The sequence below is a fragment of the Arachis hypogaea genome, chromosome 19, assembly GCF_003086295.3.
Source record: "Arachis hypogaea cultivar Tifrunner chromosome 19, arahy.Tifrunner.gnm2.J5K5, whole genome shotgun sequence".
Taxonomy (NCBI): Eukaryota; Viridiplantae; Streptophyta; class Magnoliopsida; order Fabales; family Fabaceae; genus Arachis; species Arachis hypogaea.
This window is the reverse complement of record NC_092054.1, coordinates 122095874-122108781: the sequence shown is the minus strand read 5'-3', so window position 1 is coordinate 122108781 and position 12908 is coordinate 122095874. Positions and strand designations below refer to the sequence as shown.

Here is a 12908-nt window from a genome sequence, read left to right as displayed (position 1 = left end):
ATAATATGAAGGAAGTAAGACAGAATAGTATTATGACTTTTGAATTTTTTATTTATTTGTTTTATGTTTTGAAATTTTCTTCATTGAAAATGATTAATAAATATGTGGGTTGAAAAAAATTACAAAATGATTAATAAATAATTTTTTTATATTTGTTTTATTTTACTTTTTTGAGATTTTTCTTGCTTAATAAATATGTGATTTGAAAAAAAATTACAAAATGAGAATTTTTTTTAATAATTTTTATAAATTGCAAAAAGAATTATACCATAGTTAGTTGTAATTGGTTTATTAAAATTTAAATTAAATAAAAAATTAAATTTAACCATGACAAACCAATCTAATTCAATCTCTAATATTTTTTGGTTTTCCACGGTATCCTCCAACCCGACAGGTCAAGAAGTAATCTGTCGCGGTACTTGCTTAAGCGGACTAATGAGCTAACCACTAGACCAGCCCAACTTGATTTTTTCAATCTCTATATTGTGACATGTAATAAGGGGTAAATTACCCTTTAAAATTGGAAGTGTATGATAGAATTTACCATTTTTTTATGTATTTGTTATATATTTGTTAAAAATAGTACCATATGATTAATAAAATTTATCATTTTTGACTAATACTAGGTTAATACTCTAAATATCAAGTACTGAATTTAAAATTCTAAACTCTAAATTATAAATTTTAATAATATAAAAATAAGGTGTTGACTAATATTGATAAAAAGTATTGGCTATATAGTTATCAAATTTGGTTCAACTCAGTCGATTGAATTAAAAACTCGATTACTCAGTCATTAACCTAGATTGGATCATTATTTGAATCAGTTAAATAATTAATCTAGTTAAACTTAATAAAAATCGATTAAATTTAGTAAAATTATTTACCGAATAAATTAATCCATCGGTTAAACTAGACAAAGTTGTTGTTTGATATACATAATATTTTCTATTAAATATATTATATAAATTAAATTAAATTATATTTATAAATTAGAAAAAATTAAAACTTTATTTAGTGATTAAGGATCGTACCGTGTTAGCTAAATATTATTAAAAAAAAATGAAATGAATACTTAAATACATTATATTTAACCAACAAAAGAGAGATATGTAATTAATAATTAAAGAGAATAAAATTTTAAATACCAAATAATTTGAGAAATTCTTATAAACATTTAAAAATAAAGGGAAGAAAAGAAGGCGGGACTAATTTGAATATTTTTTAAAAATAAAAATGTGTATAACTCACATTTTTAACATTTGAACAATATGAGATTGACTTATCAAAATTTGTATCAATTTTTTTCGTTCACCACTAAGGCATCTACTGTCAATACGGTAACTAAATTTTTGTTGATAGGCACCTCAATGGGTGGGGATACTAATTTGGAATTTTGAAGTTTCTTCATGCCTAAAATAATAAGAATTGAAATCTCAATTTTGGTTAAGAGGATACGAGTCTTACTACTATTTTACGGCTTTCTTTTGAATCATAGTTAGTAAATTAGATGCAAGATTTTTCAGCAGTAGTGACTTTGTTTTGCTATCATCAATGAGACAATTAAATAAGTCTTATTTAAAAAGGATACTCCTAACTTCTAACTCACCAGGAATTATTGATTTTTTGTGATGCCTTTGCCTCTGTAATTTAGTTGTGTGTTTTGATCAGCCTTTGAATGCAACAAAAGGATAATGTCTACAATAATTTCAATAACTTTAATTTGTGTTTATTAACTATACCTTAATTAAACAAAAAATCATTAAATAATTCACATGTAAATATTTTTTTGTTTCCTCACTTTAGTTACTAAGACTTTTATTTTAGTGAAGCTTCTTTACCCCTTTTTCCCCATTCATATATACGAACTGAGTGAAAAATACTCTTAATAATTTATCAAATCTATCTCTAACATGTTCTAATATACAATAATTTTATTTTGAATTTGCACGTCTTTTTTAGCATAAGCCTTATTTCTCTTTTCATTTGTCTTATGCTAATATTCTTTCTTTTGAAGTTCAACAATGATTGAATTCTAGACTTTTGTTCATAAAAGTTCTAAATATTATGCTATAATATTAATTCTTCTAAAAACTTAAGTTGATAAGAAAAAATATCTAAATAGTTATATGAATAATTATATCTGTAACATAAAAAGATACTTTAGATGTTATTTTTACTTTTTTTGAAAATTCATGAAATGAGTAATCATTCTTGAAAAACAAGGATATCAATACTAAATTAGGAGAATAATATATGATTGAAAAACAAGGATATCAATACTAAATTAGGAGAATAATATATGATTCCAAGAGTTTAGCCGACTTGTTTGACAAAACACTAAGTCAACACCAACCTAGTCAATTTTTTACTTGAATAATATTATTCCACGGATTTTAATGATGACATAGCTAAAGGAATCAAAGAGACTTTGATGAACTGAAACTAATCTAAGAACTAGAGAAAAGAAAAACAGAATCAAAAGAATTTGAGTAGAGTATACTTTTTAAGAGAGACGTAAACATTGATATGTATGTAAAGGTATTACAAGACTATCTAAATAAGGAAATAGGGACTAATATATAGCTCCCAATACCTAAGGCTATCACTAACTCTAACTCTGTTATAACTATTTTTTAATTGAAATTAGTTAAATAAACACACTAATTAGGTAACTTCTTTCATACTTCCCTTCAAACTGAGGCACAAATTGTCGATGGAATGTAAGAGATATAGATAGCCTTTTGATTCACCAAATCTCTAAGAAAGTACAAATCAAGTTCAAGATGCATGTTTATATCTACTATGCAACTCTTCAAGTAATTGTTGAATGGACATAAGTTCAGTTTGCGCAACACACATAGCCTTATACTCGGCTTCTGTACTACTCCTACTCGCCTTTGTTTGCTTTTTCCTTTTCCATGAAACGAGATTGCATCCCAGGTAAACACAAAATCTAGTAATAGATTTCCAATCATCAAGATCTCCTCTCCAATCAGCATCTGAAAATTCAATTAGTCTAAAATCAGTAGATTTCGAAAAAATTAAACCATATTCCACTGTACCTCTAACATCTCTGAGTATTCTCTTTAATTCCAGTGATGTAGAGTTGGATTATGCATGAACTGAGAAAATTTATTCATTGTAAATGCCAATTCTGACCTTGTCAAGGTGAGGTATTGTAAAGCTCCTACAATAGATCTTAGAGTTTCGGGTCTTCAAAGGATTTTGAACCATGAGTTGCCAATTTGGTGCTGGACATTATAGGAGTTGGCATTTAATTCGATGTGTCCATCCCTGCTCTTCTCAATAATTCATCAGCATACTTAGTTTGAGTAATCAGCAAGGTGCCTTGAGGTAAATATGAAGCTTCCAAACCTAGAAAATAACTAAAATTTCCCAAATCTTTTAAAGAAAACACATTGTTTAGTTCTTTAATGAAGTTATCAATATCAGTAATGTAAAACTTGCAAAATTAATAAATAATTAATAAATAAATTAATAATTAATTAAAAATTAGAAAATTAAATTTTTTAATTTAATGAGGTAGAAATAATTAAAATATGAATTTTAACACTAATTTCAAAGGTTTTGACCTAAAATTGGGCCGAACAAGTCAAATCGATTGGACCGGACCCAATTCAGATCCAAAGCCCAACATTTATAACTTCACTTCAGTCAATTTTTTCATTCATTCCCTTTCCAGCACAACATATAAATATATTGCATGTAAGCAGGATAAATCTAAGTCATTGTCCCATGGCTTGTATATTCTCTTATCCGTTTCTATGTATCCATGGGTTGATATTTCTATGAATTTTGTCCTTGGTTTACCTCAGACTAGGAAGGGTAGAGACAATATTTTTATTATGATAAACAGATTTAATAAAATGGTTCATTTCATTGCATTCCATAAAACTGATGATGTAACAAACATTGCTGACCTGTTTTTTAAAAATATTGTGTGTTTGCATGACGTTTCTCAAACTATTGTTTTCGATCGTATACAAAGTTTTTGAGTCATTTTTGAAAAGTGTTGTGAAGTAAGTTGGGTACAAAACTATCGTACTCTATTACTTGTCATCCTTAAACGGATAGTCAAACTGAAGTGGTAAACAGAACATTAGGCACCTTATTGCGTGCTGTTATTGGTAAGAACTTAAGAACTTGAAAAGATTGTTTACCTTTTATTGAGTTTGTTAATAATAGAACTGTTCATTCTTCCATATATATATTTTTTTTTCTTTTAAACTTGTGTATGATTTTAACTCTTTAACTATTTTGGACTTGTTATCACTATCTTTGAGTGACCTTGTTAGCTTAGATGAAGAAAGACTGGCTGAAAAAGTTAAAATATTACATGAGAAGGCTTGTGACATGCTTGAAAGGAAGAATAGGACCATGGCTAATAAACGGGTCAATAAGGGTTGAAAGTACATAGTCTTTGAACTAGGTGATTGAGTTTGGGTTCATTTAAGAAAGGAGATGTTTTCTACTCAAAGAAAGTCTAAACTTGATACTAGAGCAGATGGAGCTTTCCAAGTGTTTGAGAGAATCAACGATAATACCTATAAAATTGATCTATCAAGTGAGTAATGTCTATGTCACTTTCAATATTTCTAATCTTTCCCGTTTTGTTATGGATATATATTCGAAGGCGAATATTTTTAAGGAAGGAGGGAATGATACATGCGCAGAAAAACAATTTGGGCATACTAAGGCAAAAAAGCAGAATGAAGATTTCACACTTCTAGATGGTCTCATTACTAAAGCACGTACAAAGAAGCTCAAGGGAAGTTTTGGAAACTTGGTAGCACTACTTATACATAAGGAGATACATCAAGTGCTAACTAAGGGAGAAAAGACAAAGCTCATTAGGCTAAGTTAGGACAGTAAGAAGCCTACTAATATTTTTCAAGTTCAGTGGAAGTCATAAGTAGGTCCATTATTAGGTCTATGTTTAGTTTGTTTTGCTGTTAGGGTTTGTTAGAAGATTTGATTTAGTTCTGATTTGTTTAATAGTACTTTTAGAAATATTAAATTTAAATCAAATATGATCTAATTCAATAAGATTAAATCTGATTTAAATTATGTTATTTTTTAGGAAGATTTGGCCTACTTTTAGGCTCATTTGTTAGGGGCATATTTAAACATTTTTTTGTGACTCATCTTGATTAACTTTTGATGAATAAAAATTTCTAGTGTCTATTATGCATGTTTTTCATTGTGTGATTGAGTGAGGTGAGTAATTTTCTTCGCTTGTTGCATGAAGAAAATTGAAAGACAACCTAAGGTAATTTTGTGTTTTAGTTCTTTCTGTTTTTACCATTTGATTTAGGTTGTCATTGACAAGTTCTTTCAAGGTCTAGTAAAGAATCTCTTCCTGTGACCTAAGTTATTAAGAACATGTTTCTTAGAGGTCTAATAGAAAAATTATTTTTATCAATTGTATTTTTGCTATTAAATTTTTCATATTTTCATTCTTATTTCATTCTGCTGCATCTTTCATTCTCCATTCTTTCTATTACGAGTTGGCACAAATAATAAAAAGATAATTTATAATTCTATATAAATCAAAAATTATATATCTATCAATTATAATTTATGTCTTTTATCATAATTATATATGTATATAAAGTAAATAAAATACAATATATATATATATATATATATATATATATATATATATATATATATATATATAATCAAAGCCAAAAACTGAGTTTATCCAAATTTAAACTCCGTTCATTTAATATATGAACTCAAATTTAGGTTCAAACTTTACTTACAAGCTCATAAACTTAGTTTATCGAGCTGTTAACGAACTAAGCTTAAGTTAGTTCACGAATTAATTTGACTCACTTCTAAACTTACTCACAACTATAAAAGTTGATATAACACCTAAATTAAAACCTATTAAGTGTTTGTTCTTTTGGCTTACAAGGACTTAGCTGTAATTAGTGTCCGAGTTTGCATAATTTCACATTGTATGAAGAGTGGTTTTAGTTTTTTTTTTCCTTTTTAGAATAGTTGCTACCTCGTGCAATGTTTACGTATTGCAGGCAACAAAAACGTTAGAAATCAACTGATTCAATTTTTTCATTTTGTCAAAGTTGTATTTTAAACATGTTTAACCTCTTTTCTGTTTTTATTTTTTACTTTTTATTCTCCGGCTTTATTGGTTAGAAAGGCGGGTATATATTTGCATTGGATCCCGCTAGGGAGACAATGGACTATTTGTACAATGTGTACAATGGGCTATTGAGTGACAAAATAAACATCTCCCATACTATGTAGAATAACCATCCGAGTACTAGCGATAATAAACATCTTCCCAAAAGCTTAAACTAATTTTGGAGTTCACCAAAACTCGAACTCTTGACCTTTCGGATCTAGCGCTCTAATACCATGCATGATAACACTCATCCCAAAAGCTTCAGCTGATGGAAAAAGATAACACTAATGATTATATCTCTAAACTTTCATTGTACACATTATATAAATATTCCATTGGCTCCTCATACTTTTCCATTTGGATTTTATGCTGGATTCCAAATGAAAAACAAAAAAAATTTGTTTGCTATGTATTCATTTATTTATAGTTATATCTAACCTTGGATGTAGAGCACGATTAAATACTATTAATAGTGTTTTTATTGTCATTCTCATTATTATTGATGTAATAATCGTGATCATATGTATTTTATATTAGTAGTTAATTTTAGTAGTTAATTTTAATATACACATAGTATGATTATTTTGTTTTTAAGCTTTAGGCTTGTCTGAATTTTCTTAAATGAGTTAGTTAACAAATGCCTAAAAATTAACATATATCAGGTTACAAAAAAGGACCGGACTTAATTGAAATTGGCTTTTATTTTTAACTTAAATTCAAACTTACACTTGAGCAATACATGAAAAATCAAAATTATTTTTCTATATATAATTTTTTAATAATTTAAATGATAATCAAAAGGGTTTTTGATTTTATAATTAATTATAAAAAAAACTTATGATTCTTAAAATAAAAAAATATATCATAATAAATACTGTAGTATAGTACAATGATAATAATATAATAAAAAAAATTTTTGTAAATTTATATTTTTTATATATATCCAAATAAAAATATTTGTTTAAATGGAAACTTCTTATTTTTAAAATATAATGATAATTATATATTGAATAACTAACTCATCAGTCAATTTATACTTTTATACATATTAAATTATTTATTTAAGTAGAATTTTTTAATAAAATATAAAAAGAGTCTGTATTTTTTATTTGATAAATAACTTAGATTTAAACTAATAATTGATCTAACATGTAAATACAAAAATAATATATTTATTGATAGTTAAACAAAGTTTGACCTATCATTTTTACTTGACTAAAAATATTTCTTATAATTAAACAAGAAAAAGAGAATTGAAACAAGTTAGGGATAAGATATTTTTTACCAAGTACTTTTTTTTACCGTCTTTAATTTGTACTTTTGAAAGTTTTGATGTATAAAATATATGCATATGCAAAATATTAGAAAAAAATTATGCCAATCATAATAAAAGATTTTCGCAAATTATCTTACTAAAGGTAGCCTTATAATAAAGTAAAACACAAAAAAAATAATTAATTGATCAAAATAAATAGTTAAATCTTTTATGAGAGACTAGCTAGCGTTTTAATAGGCACTGTTAAGCTGCTTTTTTTATTGTTTTGAAGGGATTAATTTTTATAATTTTATTTTAAAATTATAAATTTGATAAAATAATCTAAACATTAAGAATAAAAAATTTAAAAACAAAAATAAAAAATTTATAAATTATTTAACTTTTAAAATATATAAAATTTATAAATTTAAATTAAATAAGATATTAAACAAATTTATTATGTTGTTATTATGTGTAACAAAATGAAAATAAAGATTTAGAAACATTATTTACAATTAACTATTTAGGAATGTTATTAAGTTTATTTATTTATTTTTAATAATATTTAATTTAAAACAGAGATAAAAATTTATATTCAAAACACTCTTTATCTTCATGTATAATTCCAATTGATAAAAAATATTTTTTAATTTAATATTTATTTTTTTAAATTATGTTTAATTTTATTATTTGTTTCAAAATTATTAATTTATATTTTTATTATATTCACTCACTGTATCAAACACTATTCTTTCTCTTACTATATATTATTCTCTATACACATACCTGCCATTGTCTCATCGCTACTATTATATTACCTTGTTCTCTTTTCTTATTTTTTTTCTCCTTCCACATTCTCTTCATCTGATCGTTATTAATTATCACTAAGTATCATTATCGTAACGTTTACTCTTATCTATTACTTTGATTTATAACCATCTATTATTGTGTTAATTTTATGAATTGTTGAAGTTTTGTTAAAAGAGTTAAGATATAAAGCATTTAAAATTTTTTCAAATTATCAAAATTTGATGTTAGTAATCCTAATTATTTTTAACTAAAATAATAAAAAATAGTACTATAATTGTAAGTTTTTTAACTAATCATTATAAATTTAAGTCGTAGTTTAATATAGTACCTTAGCTTAGGACGGAAGGCAACCATTGCTATCCACATTTGACTTCTATTTTATAAGTTTCATATTTATTTTATTGTGCACATCAATTAAACTATACTTTATGATTTTATTTTACATATTTTGAAATAATGCCATCATATTATAAGGATTAGATTAATTTTCATAGTCTAATACGAATCTTCTTATTATTTTGTTCGTCATTTGAATACTATCCATAAAGAAAAGTTACTTAAAGTGAAACACTATATAAAAAGAGACAAAAAATTTTTAGATTTATCGTCATGGTTTGCTTCTTCAACCTCACTTAATATACTCAAATTGAAAAGCTTTGATGGTGGTAATTCTTTGTAATTACTTAGAAAGTTTCAACTTTTTCTTTCTCTCTCTAATTCTCCCTACGATTTTGAACAAATTTAATTTTGTTATTAAATAATTTTTTAAATTTAGAATATTTTTAACTTCTTATATAATAAGTATCTTTTAAATTATCTTTCATGTATCTTGAAAGTTAAAAATTAAGTTAAATGATATTAGATTTTTTATTAAGTACAAAAATAAACATTTTAAGTCTAAATTATATTAGTTCTTTTATTAAGGCGGAGATATTTCATGAAAGGGTCGTCATATTAAATCTCATGTTCTTATATTGAGAACATGTACTATTTATTATATTATATATAATCAGTTTACCATATAGCAAAAGGTAAAAATCTATATTTTCTTTTTGTTACGTTTTTTTTCTCTCTCTAAATTAGTTTGTATGTTATCAACTTATTTCTATTATTTATGTAATATTTTTTTCTAGTAATTATCTATTAATAAATGTTGAATTAACGATTTTGTTTATTGTATTTCAATGTGTTTATTTCGATTAGACTCAATAAATTACCAAAATTCAAATCTATTATCTTTAAACCATAAAATTTCCAAAGTAAAAGAAAAATACAATAAAACAAATTAAAAAATTTAAAAAAATAAATAATTTTTAAAATAGAATATATATAATAATAATAATAATAATAATAATAATAATAATAAATTAAAACTTACATGCATGGATATCACTGGATAAGTAAAATAAATAATAAATATAACCTATTAGTTTAAGTTTTTTATATTTACTTATTAGTTTAACTTAAAATATTACATGGGTATCTATTTATTTTATATTTTTTATGTCCGTTTTTAAATAGTTTTTTATTACTTATTTTACTTATTTTTTACTTATTTTATCTATTACTTTTTATATTTTATTTTATTATTGGATTGGTCATAGTATCACTGAAAAATGCATTTGTAGATATAAATATTTACTTGGATAGGTATCCAAATTATGCTTCCAGTTTTGTGATTGCTGCTCCTTGATTTTTTTTATGTTAGATCTAACCTCTTCTTGGTATGCTTCTAGCTTTTTGTCGGTTTGTATTTGTTTCACTTCAGCAACATTTGCTACCATCCTTGAAATCATTATAAATAAAATAAAAAAATGATAATATTATGTAACTTAAAATTATCAATTAAATAACTAAAATAAGTAATAAATAAAATAAGTAATAAAAAAAAGACATAAAATTTAATTTTTTTTGTTATTTAGTACAAAAATAAATATAATAAAAATAAATCACTGTTCTCATACATAATGTCATAAAATTTAACATTATCTTTTTTTAAAGTCATCTATTTTTTTAGTTTTTATCTTTATTTTTGTACTTTATTTTAATTTTATTAAACCAAAAAGTACTAATGTAATTTAATTTTAATTTTTAACTTTTATCATAAATAAAAATATGTGACTTTATATGCATTAGATAATAAAAAAAATACTCATAATAAAAAAAAGTTAAATTTATTCATTCGTTACATTTATAAGAGTGTAAATGATTCACATAAGAGTTATGAGATTTTTTTTTGAATTTTATTTTTAAATTAGTATTCACTTTTGAGTGTAATAATTATGAACTAATATATGATGTAACTAACTGCAATTAAAGAGAAGATAAGAAGAGAATAAAAAATGGAGGAAAAAAGAGAGAACAAGTTAATATAAGAATGGTGGTGAGGCATATGTAGATAGATAATAGTAAAAAAAAAGAATAATGAAACTAAAAATTAAAAATTCTAAAAGAATAATAAAATTAAAGATAATTTAAAATGTTGAATATAAAATTATAAGAAATAAAATTTTTTTAGCTATTAAAATTATGCGAAAGAAAGAGTGATTTAAATATAAATTTTTATAAATTTATAATTGAGAAATGAATAAATTTACAAATATTTATAAATTTATATCTTCATTGTTATACATAGTAACAACGTAATAATTTTAGTATTATATCTAAATTCATTTAAATCCAATTATTCTATATATTAAAAAAATTAAATAACTTATAAATTTTTTTATTTTTTATTTTATTATTTTATACAAAACTTTTGAACGCCCGATATCTTAATTTTTTTTTAAATGATAAAATATGACTTAACAAGTAAGTATGAAAAATAAGTATTTAACTATTTATATAATAGTTATAGATCTAGATATCTAAATCAAACAAGAAAATAATTCTTTTAACAAATCTTTAACAACTCAAAAGTTAAGACAATGGATATGTATAAATCAAAGTGATAAACAAAAATGAGAGCTGCAATAATGGTATGGTGATAATTGATTGCAATTGGGGTTAATAAAAGAAGAAAATAAAGAAGGACAATAAAATAAGGTAACATAATAGTGACGGTGAGACAATAATAATTATACATATAAAAAAATAATAAGAGAAAATAATAGTGTATAGTATGATGAGATGATATAATCAAAATAAAAATTAATAATTTTGAAATAATAATAAAATTTAAGATAATTAAAGATGTTCAATATAAAATTAAAAAAATAATTTTTTATCTATTAAAATTGTGTATTTTCTAAAAAAGTGTTTTGAATATAAATATAAATTTTATAAATTTATTTCAAATTAAATAGGATTGAGAAAATAAGTAAATTTAATATATAAATAACTAATTTGTAAATAATATTAGTAAATTTTTATCTTAATTTTGTTACACATAATAACAACATAATTCTTTTTTTTATTTTTTAATTTAAATTTATTTATTTTATACTTTCTACATATATTAAATAATTTAAAATATTTTATTTTTTTATAATTTATTTTTTAATTATTGATATTAAATTTATAATTTTAAAAATAAAAATATAAAAATATTTTTTTAACTCAATAGTAAAGCGACTGAACAGGCACGACAGTACCTGTTGAGCCGCTAGTACATGTAAAAGGAATAATAAAAAAAATAATAGTATATGATATGATGAGATGATATAATCAAAATAAAACTTAATAACTTAGAAATAATAATAAAATTAAAGATAATTAAATTTGTTCAATATAAAATTAAAGAAATAAATATTTTTATCTATTAGAATTATGGATAAAGATAAAGTGGATTTTGAATTTAAATTTTTAAATTTGCTTCAAATTAAATAGGATTGAGAAAATAAATAAATTTAATATATAAATAACTAATTTGTAAATAATATTAGTAAATTTTTATCTTGATTTTATTACACATAATAACAACATAATTCTTTTTTCTTATTTTTTAATTTAATTTATTTATTTTATATTTCTTACAAATATTAAATAACTTAAAATATTTTATTTTTTATAATTTATTTTTTAATTATTGAATAATTTTTTATAATTATTGATATTAAATTAGGATAATATTTTTGTTGTTTTTTTTAACTATATCTTTTTCCGATAACATATACATATTTTTAATGTGTACTTTTATAATTTAGCATTTTAAAAGTTTTTTATAATAATTTTAATTTCAATAAAATATCATATAACTAAGGCTACATTAATTTTGAAATGATGAAAAAAAAACTTATTTGACAAATTTAAAAAGTGAATAATATATTAACACCAATACTAAAATATGATATAAATAAGATTACGTCAATATTAAAATAAAAAAATAATGATCTAATAAATTTAAAGAGCAAATAATATATTAAAAAAAATTAATTTCTTAAAAATAATAGCAAGGCGGCCGTTGAGCCGCTAGTTTGAATATAATTGTAAAAGTACTTCTTTTAATCAAAATAAAAAAGTTACAATACTACTTTGATGTGATTAAAACAAAAAGAAAAAAATGGCATAAAATTACTACAGTAGATAGAAGAAATAAGTTCACAAGTGCTAGGTTACCTACTTAAAATATACATTATTGGGTTATTGATTTTCTACTTTTTTTTTATATGAATTCAAAATTTCAAATAAACAAATAGCGTACATTATAGTCAAAAGCATTTTATTTAT

General features: G+C 22.9%; 1 long non-coding RNA gene across 1 annotated transcript; it reads right to left on the bottom strand.

Moving 5' to 3' along the window:
- Positions 1–2667: 2667 nt before the first annotated feature.
- LOC140181904 (uncharacterized) lies at positions 2668–3303 on the bottom strand. The gene is made up of 2 exons (XR_011877541.1): positions 3163–3303; positions 2668–3002 (listed from the first exon to the last, which is right to left on the bottom strand). It is a non-coding gene; the product is annotated as an uncharacterized lncRNA (long non-coding RNA).
- Positions 3304–12908: the final 9605 nt, after the last annotated feature.